The sequence below is a fragment of the Humulus lupulus genome, chromosome 8 (genome assembly GCF_963169125.1).
Source record: "Humulus lupulus chromosome 8, drHumLupu1.1, whole genome shotgun sequence".
Lineage (NCBI taxonomy): Eukaryota > Viridiplantae > Streptophyta > Magnoliopsida > Rosales > Cannabaceae > Humulus > Humulus lupulus.
Genome location: NC_084800.1, coordinates 78,124,090 through 78,139,307, shown reverse-complemented (window position 1 = coordinate 78,139,307; position 15,218 = coordinate 78,124,090).

Here is a 15,218-nt window from a genome sequence, read left to right as displayed (position 1 = left end):
TTTTCTTCTTTGGAATTTTTGCTTGCTCCTTGACTTCAATTAAGTACTCCATTCTTTGCAAGTATTTCCACCATTAGTTCTATTGATATTGAGATTGAGCATGGCATTATAAAGATAAGATCATTGTTTTCATATTCAAGACAGTTTTTTTTTTAAAAAAAAAAAATTGGTAAAGAGAAGAAATGCATATCCAAGGTCAAAATGGTCCCCAATATCTTGCAAAATAAAATCATTTAGTAGGACAAATAGAGTTTTTTTCTTCTAATTATGACACTTGTAGATTCATGTTTCTTAATTTTTTTGCTTATAGATGAAATACCTTGAACTATGGACATTTTGTTACATTTAGTCCAAAAATTGCAACGGTTGGCTGGCGTGCCAAATAAACATAGTTTTTTTTCCCAAATTATAACATTTTTGCCTCTTAAATTTTTTTGTTTGAAAAAAATACTCCTCAAACAGTGACAATTATAGAAAATAATTTAAAACATTATTTTATTAAAAAAATTAAATTAATAAAAATATACAAATTAAAACAATAAATTAGATTTTAATTCAATTAAAATTATTATTATTTTTTATTTATCATTGCACATATTCAATCTCCAAAACTAATATGATCAAAATCAATATTCAAACTTTCAAATCCCATAAACTTTAATCTAACAATCTCAATCTAAAAAAATAATACTTAATCCAAAAAAAATATACACTGAGAACCATTGAGTTCATCACATAACTGTCACCCGAATCCATAAACCAATTTGTGATTGTGTTAGAGTTGTAATTCAACAATTCATCCAATCTATAAGAACAACCTTATAAGAATAACTCTAATCAAACTCAAAAACATTCCATTTCAAATGCAATTTAATTTAATTGAAATCTGATTTATTGTTTTAATTTTTATATTTTTTTTAATAAAATAATGTTTTATATTATTTTCAACAATTTTTATTGTTCGGGATTTTTTTGCTAAACAAAAAAAATTTGGAGGGCAAAAATATGATAATGTCATAATTAAAAGAAAAATAGCTATATTTATTTGTCACGGAAGCCAACTCTTATAATTTTTGGACGAAATATAAGAGAAGAATGTACTAATTCAAAAGTATTTCATCCAAACAAAAATATTCAAGAGCAAGAATCTACATATATCTAGTTCTAGAGGAAAAAATGTCCCATCATTTATAGCCTTACAATTTAACTGAATTGTGAATTTTAATTTGACAATTTTTTACAATCACATCACATGTGAGTATCTGCTCCCACCATGATTGACTGAGTTTTCCAAGGGACAAGTAGTAATAATATTAATAATGTTATTGGTTTAAAATATATATATTTATATATATGAGATGGAAGTTGGGCATGAAAAATACAATTTTATAAAAGTTGGCAGCCGAAAGCATATGCTTAATTGGTCCCCTTGAGGGATATTTCAACTTTCAAGGATCATAAATACAATTAATTAAGTTTAAGGGTTTGCCAGCAAATAAGTAATATAATATTAAGACATTTCTGAGAGACTGAGTGAGACAAATGAGGGTATCGTAGAAGTGATGGCGTTGACGATTTGAATAGTATCTATTTATTTAAGTAACACCCAAAGACTAAGAATATTAGCCATTTTGACTATAATTTCTAGAGTTAATTCAGTCAGACCCTGACAAAAAAACACATGTGGTGGAATCTCATTCTTTCTAGTCTTTCTTTTTATTATTTATTTGAATTTTCTACATATATTATTCCATTGTTTAATTATCCCACACGCATAGTAAAGGTTTGGTTTGGTTATCTTTGAATTTGATGACAGCTTTCGATATGGATTCGGATTCTGTTTTATCATTATTATTAGTAGTTAATAACTAAGAATCAAACTATGGAAAAATGTGTGTATTGTTCCAAATATCATGCTGTAGATTCATACATAGATATATACACTAATGATGAACTGGTGTATTGCTCAATTTTAAATATGTTTTTATATATATATTTATAATGAACCTTAATTAATTGAATACAGGTGAGCTGTTCTTCTTCTATATACAAATATATTTGTATATAATATAAGTAATTCTAAATCTTAGTTAAGCATCAATTATGAAGGGAGGAAGTTAAGATGTGTTATTTTATTGATTTTAGCTAGCCTATATATAAGTTCTTTAATAAATAAATAATAGTGTATAATTCTGACAAAAAAAATTAATAATAATATATGTATTAAAATTATGCACTAAAATATTACAAAGTGATACGATACTGATTTTTAAAATAATTAGTATATTTGAACACATAATTTTAGTATACATATAATTAAAATATAGTGTTATTATTATCACCCTAATATTTTTGTTAAAGTGACCCTATAAGTTTTTTTTTTAATGGTAAATACATTATTTTAACGGTTATGCAATCATAAAATGGGTAGAATTTTTTGTAAATTGAGAAAAAGTTTCCCTTATTAGTTACAAGTTTTAGTAAATGAGAGTTTATTTTGAAAATTGTAAATGAAATTCAAGGGGAAAAAATCAAACTGTAATAGTAGTTTAATTAGTATTTTTTATTTTATTTTGAAATATGTTTATGAATAGTTGTATTTTCTTAACATCTAATTAAAATAGTTTTCTTTTGTTTTGCTTTAATATAAATTTGGATTTTATATTTATTTTGTTTCTTACAATAATGATGTAGTTTTGATGATTTCACTTGTTTAGTAGCTTAGATGAATAATTTTGTACCCAAGTTTTTCTAACAGCATATTCATGTCTTTTTTGCATGTAATTTCTTAAGGTACTTTGGTATAATTAAATTAGATGCTCTTTAATATTATAATAGTTATTAAATTAGAAAATTTTATATGATAAAAGTATACAGCTTCAAGAGTTTCATTTACATTTTCAAATATACATGTCTTGACCAAATATAATAAAATATAGGTTTTTTTTTAAAAAAATAATTAATAATTACCTTAGATAACTCAAATAGTCATGACTCACATCAATAAATATATAACAGAATAACCAATAAATAGTTAATTTAACCATATTAGTTGTAACTAATGATAGCTATCGATTTAATATTCCAAACTTCAATAATTAGTATTATTCAACATTATTAGCATATCACTATATATGATTATTTTTTGAGCTCTATTTGACTATAAACAATTATACTTATTATAATTAATTCCAATATATATGATGGTTAGGATTTAGGAAATGAATATTTCAGGAGAGAAAACGACTTGTTGACTATTTGCTATGTATATGACTAGCAAAAATATGATTATGTGTCCCTTAGCCACTTTGATATATTTATTTATATATATACATATATATATATTAGCCAACAACAATAATTATTATTATTTATAATAATCCAATCACTAGGATATTTAATTTTCTTTGTCAATGTGAACTCTAATGTTGGACTGATGGTACGTATTAACAATTTACAATTTCTTTCCATCCTTTGAAAAAATTATTTAAATAACTATTTACAAATTTCACTTATTGATATTGTCGTTATCAGGCTAATATATAAATATAAATTTGACAAAGTAATCAGGCTAATATTTAATCAAACAGATTTAAATATACAAATGATATGTTTCATATTAGTAATTGGTGGTCAGGTGATGATGCTGCATGTTATTTTTTGACCGTTATTACCTTAAAATATATTATAAATAATTTTTAAATATTACTCATTTTTACTAAATATATATATATATATATATTTATTGGTAGTTTTCAGTGTATACTAAAACTTTATTCTTTCTTAATTGAAGCAAGGTTTATATATTTTTAAACTATATGTTTTGCTTTATTATCTGTTTGTATTCTGTATTTTGATAAATTATTTTTTGGACTTTGTATTTTGTAAAATGGTTCAAATATGTTTCTAAACTTGATTTTGATGAACAAAAAATTGAATATAACAACAGTTTCTAGGTAAAATGATTGTATTTTTGTTCTAAGTTGTTAGTTTGATGAATTATTTGTGATTTTAGTTCAAAAAATTTTAATCAAAATCGGATTTAGGGGTATGTTTAAACTATTTTAGAATACAGAAGATCTAAAAAATAATTTGTCAAAACACAAAGTACAAATAGATAATGAGACAAAATAGAGAGTCTAAAAAATATAAAAAATAATAAATATGCAATAAGTGGTTCTGAATTTGAACGGGTCGAAGGTGCATATCTTTAGGAGATGTAACTAACCACATTATTAATCAATTAATTAAAAAAAAAAAACTTAAATAAAGATATGGTCGGTCAGCTCACCTAGCTAGCTAGTTCAATTCTTAATATTAGACATATTCATCTACCAGATCTCCAAGGCACCACCGAATATATAGGGAACGATTACAATACATCTACTATTTTAATAATATTGGTGAATCATTTTTCTATTTTTGGCACATAGATAGATATAATTTCAATTTTTTTTATATGACAGTGTACATTGTAGTTATCTAAAACATCCTACAAATTTTCAAGAAATTCTAAAAAAATTATGGTTTAAACTGTTTGCTGCATTGTGTGCCTGTTTTTTTGTATATGCTTGTAAAATTTGACAGTTTGGACCTTGTTTTCAGCATCGTATACTATTCATAATTTCTTGAAAATTTACAGAATGTTCTAAATAACTACAATGTATATTGTCATATAAAAAAATTTGGATTATTTCTATCCAGGTGCCGAAAATAGAAAAATGATGCATCGGTATTATAAAAACAGTGGATGCGTTGTAGTCGCTCACTGTATTATATATATGGATATATGCGGCAAAAATACCTAAATTATTGTGTTTGTAGCACTTAAGTACCTAATTTTTTTGGTGACGAAAGTACCTTTCTTCTATGGTTTTGTGCACTTTAGTGTATCTGTTTGTTTCGCCATTAAGTCCGCTACCATGACGTGAAATTTACTTATAACTTGAGTACTTTTGCTGCAAATATCTCTTAAATTTTGTACTTTTGCCACAAATATCACTTTAATCGGGTATTTTCGCCGCAAATATCCATTTAATTTGGTACTTTTGCCTACGTGTCGTAATCGAACTTAACTATAAGAATTGATGGTTGTATTAAACAACACTAAAACATAGACGAAATGTACTTTCGCCGCTAAAAATATAACTTAGGTACTTAATTGCCTTATATATATATATTAATTACAGATTATATACGTACGTTAATATATTTTACACTTTTCATAGTAACGCCAAATAAGGATTAACATAGTAACCATGCCTTTTAGTCATATGCATGCATGCAATGTTAAGGAGTCAAGATATTACGAAGAAAACAAAACATAAATTAAACTTAATTGGTGATTTTATATTTTTTTATAAACATAAGTATACCCGTCGTGATGAATATATATATTTTAAATAAAGTAGTCTCTGTCATGACTCATGATATATACCATAATTTTTTTTTAACTTATATATATTTATTTTATAATTTATATGAATATTTCATGAACATGCTATCTTTTTGCCAACTTGCAGGTTGAAGAGGACAGAAATGGACTTTTTGGTGTAGATTTGATGTGGTCGTGATCTTCATTTTTTTTGTAAAAAAATAATCGTATCATAATATGTTGTTGGGCTTAACTTATAGAATTAATAGTAGCAGTAACCTTAATTATCATTCTTCATTTAATATTCTCCAACATATATATCTATCGTTGGCTCCAAAATAAGAAGTAGTCACAACTCTTAATTATTATTATTTTTTAAATTATATAATAAAACGACTCCACATAATTTTGAATAATACTTAATCATATGTGCATTATTAAAATAGTATACACAACATTAATGTGATATGTATATTCACTACAACAAAATAGATGTTTTATGACTTTAATTGGGAGACATTGGAAGTCTACAATGTCTCTCACTTAGTGAGACGTTGTTGCTAGGGTCATTGTAGGTATATATCCCACGTCTCCCGTTGGGAGACGTGCCTCACTTCCCACGTCTCCCACTGGGAGACGTGGGAAGTCCCTAGGAGACATCCCACGTCTCCCATTGGGAGAGGTGAGTGACTTCCCACGTCTCCCAATGGGAGAGGTGGAAAGTCAAATGTTGACTTTCCACCTCTCCCATTGGGAGACGTGAGAAGTCTCCCACCTCTCCCATTGGGAGACATTGAAAGTCTCCCACCTCTCCTAATGGGAGACATTGAAAGTCTCCCACATTTAAAAAAAATAAATTAAATAAATTTATAATTAATATTATTAATTTAAATTGAATAATTAATATTAATTAATTTAATATTATTAAATTAATTTAATAATTAATTAAATTTAAATAATATTAATTTAAATTTAAATTATTTTAATCTAAATTTAAATTAATTTAATAATCAATTAAATTGGAAGAAAAAAATATATTTGTTAGATATATACAAGAAATACAATATTTGTTAGAAATATTCAAAATGAACAAATATTGCATTGTGTATGAAGAAAGAGTTAAAAAATTAAAAAAAAAAACCTATCAACGAGGTCGGTAACTTTGGATTATCGGCAACATATATGTCGCCCATTCTTGTCGCAACTCATCAATTTGTGCCTCTGTATATGATGTGCTTGTTAGATGCAAGAAATATAAAGTAAAATATATTAATTAATTATTTGATTACATTTATAGTTTCAAAAATAATTTGTAAATTTTAATTAATAATACCGTTCTCAAGTAATGCCCAGGACTCGCATGCTCAATCAAATCCTTCAACATCCTCATTAAGTAGTATCCACATGCCACATTGTCCGGTTGGTGTGGACACTAATTATTTAAAAATATGAGTAATTTATTATTAAATTGAAACTTTTTAAAAAATGCATACATATTATTCTACTTAATTATTATAAATGTTCAAAAATTTCTGCTAAAGTTACTTACCTGAGGTTGCTTAATGCGTAGAGTATCAGGGATCTCAACATCAGGAAGATTCATAGAGAAAAAAAGATTGAAAGTTTAATTACCTCTTGCAAAAGCGGTTGTAGTGCAACAATGTGGTGTTCTGCTTGAGGCACTACTGGGTCCGGAGTATAGTAGGACGCCTGCGCTGGTGGCACTGGTGGGTCGGGCACATAGTATGATGATGGCGCTGGTGGGACTCCAACGTTAGATCCTGACCCGCTCTGTTGGGCCAATAATTTTCTCAAGAGCTCATCTTGTTGTTGAAGGCGCTCTTCTAGGCGTTGTGCTTGTTGACGATGCTCTTCTTCTTGTTTTCGAAATCTTTCTTCAAATTCCTTTCTAATGTCGTCATTCGAAGAAGAGGCTTTTGATTTATTTTTCGTTGAGGTAGGTGTTGGAGTATTCCAATATACTGAGCGGGACACACCGTGTCCTCCAGCCCTAACACGTCCTCGAGGCTCAGGAGTGCCCAACGCCCTCGTCAGCACATCATCAGGGCCATCAGGTGCCCATTTACCCTCAGCTTGGAGTTGCCGGTAATGATCCTGTGAAACAATATTCACAGAAAGTTATATATATAAGCTAATAATTTGACATATCAACATTATTAAATATGAGCACTTACAATATTTTTTTGAATCTCAGAGGCCTCTCCAATTAGCTCTCCTTTTGCATTCCGACGACCCATGCTCCATAAATCTGCCCTATCAAGTTCAGTCAGACTTTTCCCACTTTGTTCCATTAACATCTCTTCAATACGCACATAGCCTCCTCTAGAGAGGTTGTGATTGTATTTATTCAGTGCTCGATAATTTTGCATCTCCTCTCTCTTTCTTTGCCACTCGGGAGTTAATCTTGAGTTCACAAACGCTAACCATTCATCCGGAGTTATGACATTCTCAAATCCAAATGGCAAAGCTGGCGGGAACTTATTTGGGTATTTTTTCAAAGCGTCGTAAACGTGTACCCTAGTAAGATTAGTCTTCCAATTTCGGAAGTACTTTCCCGCATCCTTCAACATCTGTTGCTTTTGTTTGGGGTCCAAATCATAAGTTTTCTGCAAGTTTGAAAGTAATAAGAAGCATATTATCAAAATAATATATATTTTAAAAACATTAAATGAAATATAATTAATAAAAATATACCTTCATTGTGTCCCATATTTTATTTTTATCCACCACACTAACATCTTTCCAACTGTTAATGTTGATGGACACAGTTGCTCGAACAACTGATCCAAGCTGTGATGAAACATTACTTCTAGATCCACCCACTAGTTGACCATACTCATTGTATTCAACAGGAGTAAGATGTCCTTCACTCCTTTTTTTGGTGTTTCTAGACATCCATGTACGTCCTCTCACAGATTTATTTTCTTGCTCCACTGACTGAGAATTAGGGCGTTGCTCTCCCTCATCAGAACTACCACCAAAAGGATCAGCCTCCATCTGTGAAACATAAATATCATTATCATAACAATTTTGGACACTCATAATCAAAAGATGAAACACATTGTGATAACAACTAAGAATTTCACATATCATAAACATATGAAACCTATTAAATGGTACCTCAAGACCCATTATCATCAACCCACAATCCTTCACCATTTTCACGGAAACAAATACAATCATCATCAACTTCGTCATTATCTTCTATTGCGGTGAATGTGACAAGTTCTTCTCCGAGAGGTATATCATGTAAATCACCATCTTTAATGTTCCATTCTCTTGTTTGCGTTGGAAGAACAATTGACCATTGGTTGTCTGAAGGATCATTCACATAAAATACTTGTTTCGCTTGTGAAGCTAATATAAATCGATCAGATTTGTGCCCAATTCGATTTAGATTAACTAATGTGAAACCAAAATCTTCATATATTATGCCGCTGTCACTTTTCACCCAATCACAAAAGAAAACAGGTACTCGAGTTGTGATATAATCTAACTCCCAAATTTCATTAACTACTCCATAAAAAGTCATATCACATTCAACTGGATTTTTATCTTTTGCACTAGAGACTTGCACAGTTTTAGCAAGAAGGCTAACACCACTGTTTTGTGTGTTTCTGTTGTTATCGCGCTCCCTAGTGTTAAATATAGTACCATTAATCATGTATGATGGAAACTTGATGACATTAACTGAAGGTCCTCGAGAAATCCACTTAACAATGTCTGAAACCTTATTTGATTTGTTTTGTAATTCTGACACAACCTATCAAATCAACATACCAAAAACAACAAAAAATGTCACCTTGTAATTAAGTACTAATTAATGACAACTTTCAATAATCAACACAATTTACCTTTTGTTCTATCCAACTACTAAAAGTTCGATAATGTTCGTCTTGTAACCATTTTGAGTTCCTTGACTTGGATGGAAATTTGGTCTTTATCCAATTAAAATGTTCCCTTCAATTATAAATATGTTGTTAAACAATTGAATATACGAAATTACACAACTTAAACTTAATGTATTATATGAGTATAACTCACTCGATATAAGGTTGAATTTCACTTATATTCTGCAACACAAGACGATGCGCTTCATCTAGAAGATCTCGACTTACTGTGCATACAACGCTACCACGACGACTCTGAATCTCAACATTTTCAACACCATTTAACCCAATTTTCTGTACACCAGTCATGTATTCAGAACAAAATTCAACTGCCTCTTCTGCAATATAACATTCGACGATGCATCCTTCCGGCCGACTTCTATTCCTAACATACCCCTTAAGAATCTTCATATATCGCTCAAATGGATACATCCATCTTAAATAAACTGGGCCACAATATCTTAGTTCTCTAACCAAGTGAACTGTCAAATGGATCATTATATCAAAAAATGCCGGCGGGAAATATTTCTCCAACTCACACAATACCTCAACAATTTCATCTCTTAACTTAGGTAACTTTAGCGGATCAATCACCTTACAACACAGTGACTTGAAAAACAAGCATAACCTTGTGATTACATCTCGAACTCTCCTAGGCAACACAGATCGAATGGCCACTGGTAGCAAATGTTGCATTAGAATATGACAATCGTGAGATTTCATGCCAGTCAGAATACAACTTTTCATGTCTACCAATGACCTTATATTTGAGGAATATCCGTCTGGAACTTTTATATTAAACAAACATCTGCAAATTTCCATTCTTTCCTCTTTAGTAAGAGTGTAAGCTGCAGGAGGTAAATATGTTCGTCTCTTATCTGGTTTTGGAGTCAATTCATCCCTTATACCCATTGCAACCAAGTCTTGTCTAGCCTTAATTCCATCCTTAGTTTTCCCAGGAATATTCAACAAAGTGCCAATCAAACTATCACATACATTTTTCTCTATGTGCATAACATCTAAATTATGACGTATAAGTAAGAAAGGCCAATATTCAAGTTCAAAGAAAACAGATTTCTTTTTATAACACCCTTTTGGCTCTTCCACAACCTTGGCCTTGCGACTACGTTTCATCTTTGTAGGTGTACGAACTTTGGGCTTCCCTAACTTGAACACAATTTTAGACATCTTCTCAAGTACTTGGATCCCATTCAATGGCTCAGGAGCCTCTTCAAACTCTTGTTTACCATTGAATGCCTTCTTCCAAGTCCGAAGTTTATGCGTATTAGGCAAGAACTTCCTATGTCCCATATAACATATTTTCCGAGAGTGTTTCAAGTATTCAGAACATGTTTTTTCTTGACAAACGGGGCAAGCTTTATATCCTTTCACACTAAACCCAGATAAATTTCCATAAGCAGGAAAGTCATTAATTGTCCACAATAAGACCGCTCTAAGATTAAATTCTTCCTGCCTATATGCATCATAAACCTTAACCCCTTCATCCCACAAAGTTTTCAAGTCATCTATAAGAGGAGCTAGATAGACGTCAATATCATTACAAGGTTGTTTAGGTCCTGATATCAACAAGGTCAAAATTGTAAACTTTCTCTTCATACACAACCATGGGGGTAGATTGTAAATAACAAGCATAACAGGCCAACAACTATACTTACTGCTAAGGGATGCGTGTGGATTAAACCCATCAGTCGAAAGACCTAGACGAATATTACGAGATTCATTTCCAAAAGAAGGTCACTTCAAATCAACTCTCTTCCAAGCAAGGGTGTCAGCTGGATGTCTTAATTTACCATCCTTTATTCTTTCATTAGCATGCCACGACAAACTTTTAGCATGTTCGGCATTTCTAAACAATCGGATGAAACGAGGAATTGGCGGAAGGTACCACAAAACTTTGGCAGGTACTCCTTCCTTGACATCGTCACCATTTCTTTTCATTTGCCATCGTGACTCACCACAAGTAGGACACGATTTTGCGTCTGCAAAACTATTTCGATACAATATGCAATCATTAGGACATGCATGAATTTTTTCGTACTGCATGCCTAATGAGCATAATGTCTTCTTTGCCTCATAAAATGAAATTGGAATTTCATGAACTTCAGGCAATAACTCCTTCAAGAAACCAAATAACTCAGTAATGCTTTTATCACTCCAGCCATGTTTAGCTTTTAGATTGTACAACCTAAGCAGCGCAGATAATTTTGTAAATCTTGTACAACCAGGGTAAATTGGTTTCTCAGCATCATTAAGGAGTGTCTCAAACTTATTTGGGTCTACTCCTGATCCATAATGTGCGTCGTCAATCATTTCATCTAATGGATCCCAGTTCTCCTCCAATATATTCCTCCTCACTCCTTTTGGTCTACTTGGCAGAGTTGGAGCAATCGGAGCTATCTCCCCATGGTAATACCAAATTGTGTAACTCTTGTCGATCCCATTGAAATATAAGTGTTCTTTAATCTTTTTAAGATCCATCTTTTTAACATTTCCACACTTAAGACATGGACAATAAGTAAAATTTGGGTCTTTCACATTTTCCGAACAAAACCTTAAGAACAAATCGACCCCGTTCCTAAATTCCGCAGATAACCTATTCGCTGACATCCATTGTTTATCCATATATTCTCCTATGTCTATGGAAAAGAAAAGAAACAACACTAAATAAACACGTGATAAAGTTGTATGTCTATATAAAACTAATTTTTTATTATCCTATATAAAATCGGGCAGCATTTCCCCTATAATAGTGACCTAACCATCTGCATGTGAATATCAAAACAAACAATTCAAACAACATACAATAAGTTTCTTCCTTATAGAATGTCTATATAAAACTAATTGTTTATTATCCTAGATAAAATCGGGCAGCATTTCCCCTATAATAGTGACCTAACCATCTGCATGTGAATAGCAAAACAAACAATTCAAACAACACACAATAAGTTTATTCCTTATAGCTCCGCAGCACACAGTAAAATTTATCAGAACCTACTTCACTAATACACACAAGTTCTCAACCTTCCGTTATCACCGCAGCACACAATTTTAATCTCAGAACCTACTTCACTATGGATGAATATTTAAGATATTCAAACTCCTCTAACATTTGTTTAATAATATTAAAAGTAGAAGTAAGAGAATATATATGTACCTCTTGCAATCTTTAATCCAAAAGCTAGCAAAGTTACTTCACTTAGTAATCAAATTCGCTATTAAATCCACAAACCAATAAAATTAAATTAATAAATAAAACATCACTAAATATCTAGCAATATATAACGTATTATTGTAATTTTAGAAACTTAATTACCTCAAATGTGTGATTGATATTGGAATTTTGATGCAAAATACTCTCTAAAATCTCACCACAAAAATCACAACCTATGAAATTAAATTAATTAATATGTTAAACATTACTAAACAAATATCACTAAATATCTAATAATAGTAAATGATATTGGTAAACAACTAAAAAAAATCTCAATGTGCCGCTAATTATAACCTCAACAAAAAATCAATATAAAATTTCATAACCTAAAAACTTAATAATAAACAAAAACATAAAAATTTTAATATATTTCTATTTTATAAATTATTTAAAAAATTTATTTTAACATAACTATATATATAACAAAATAGTTACAATTTAAAAAAAAATTCAAATATACAAAAATATATCTAAATTTCGAAATAAAAATTGATAAAAATTTAAAAAAATTATGAACATATATACTCTAATGAAATATATACAATGTGATAGGTTAAATTAAAAAAAAAACTATAAAATCATAAATCCCTAAAAACTTCCATTGAAAAACCACAAAAACATATAATGTATATAAAAAAATGCATAAAAATGTAAAACTAACACAAAATCATGTATATTACTCATCCTAATGCAAAACCTATGATTTATTTGCAAAATAATTAACTAAAAATCAAGAAAATAAAAAAAAACTTACCTTAAAACCCTAAAAACGCAGCCCCAAATCGCCCAATTCTTCTCTGGTTTGTGCTCTCGGGTTCGTGTGAGGAAGAAGAAGGCTGATTTGGTAGTGATTTATAAGAGGAGACATCCAACGTCTCCCACTGGGAGACGTGGGACACGTGGCACGTCTCCCAGTGGGAGACGTTGGATGTGCATGGGAGTACATCCAACGTCTCCCACTGGGAGACGTGCCACGTGTCCCACGTCTCCCAGTGGGAGACGTTGGATGTACCCATAAATTACTACCAGCCTATTTCCAACGTCTTCCACTATTTTTAATGTCTTCCAATTGTAACCATTAATATGCACTTTCAATGTCTTACACCATTAGCCATTTAAAATCCCTTCTAATTTTTAATGTCTTACACCAATGGTGTAAGACATTGTAGGGAGTCATTGAAAGTAGAATTTGTTGTAGTGATTTGATATTGTGATGGGTCTTATTTTAAATACACATGATTGATTTTAAAAAAACGCCACATTTGTGTAATATTTTGATGCTTAATTTTGTATGCATATATCATTATGTTTTTTTTTGACGAAATAGTTAATTGTTAATTTATGAATGGGATACTTATTTTGGTATTATGATTTAATTTAATAAAAGTAAAACAAAAAAAAAGTGAAGTTCACAAATCGGCTCGTTAAAAAAATTTACGATACACATAGAGAGTTTGACTCCTTAACTAAAATACTGTTTTTTGTTTTTAAAAACTAAAAACAATTTTTTGAAAACAAGTTGGAGTGTTTAACGTTATTTTCATAAAATAATTTTTAAAAACAAAGTTACAAAAAATATAAAATTTTGAGAACAACAAAAAGTTGTTTTGTGTTGTTCTCAATTTTTTTTTTGTCAATTTTTTTTTCTTTCTCATATCATTTTTTTAATTATTATTATCTAACATAATTTATTATCACATTATTTTATCTCTCATTAGTTTATCTCTCTTCACTTTCTCTCTTATCATTTTCTATCTACTTATTTTCCCTCTCCTTACCTTTTCTCTCCTCACTTTCTCTCTCGCTATTTTCTCTCTTCTCACAAACTATCTTTTCATTTTCTCTTTAATTATTTTTTATCTCCTTATTTTCTTTTGCATCCTTTATTATCTTATAATTTTCTCTTTCATCACTTACTATATATCATCACACTCTTTCTCATCACTTAATATATTCTCATTTTCTCTCTCATCATTTTTTCTCTCTCGGCATTTCCTCTCTCATCAATTTCTCTCTACTCACTTCTCTCTCTTCACTTTCTTTCTCATCACCTCTCTCATTTTTTTCTTGCATCGATCAATTTCTCTCTTCTCAATTTCTATTTCTTCAAATTTTCTCTCATTACTCTCTCACTCCTTATTTTTCATCATTTTTTATTTCAAATTATTTTATCTCATTATTTATTACAAACTTTAAAATATTTTTCTCTTTGTAAATATATTTGTTAATTTTTTATTTAAGATTTAAATAAAATAAAACTAAAATATTGTTTTTAGAAAACATTAACCAAACAACTCTTGTTTAAGATTTCTGTTCTCATTTTTTATAACACAACTTTAAAAACAAAAAACAAAAAACAATGCCAAACAAGCCCCATGGTGTTTATGAGATTTGTGAATCATTGCTTTAATTGTTTTCAATAATGATCACTACAAAAAACCTCACTTTTGCTGGCGCAAATTTGCGCTGGCAAAAGTGAGGTTTTACGCCGGCAAAAGGCAGATAGTTTTTGCCGGCGCAAGTCGCAACGTACCCCCGTCGCTTATTTCACTTTTGCCGACGCAAAATGTAATGCGTCGGCAAAAATTTTTGTCGCGTTGTTGTAGAAAACACTTTTAGCGGCGCAAAAATGCGCCGGCAAAAGTTGACTCTTTTAGTGGCGCATTTTTGCGCTGGGAAAGGTGTATATATGCAGTGAGGG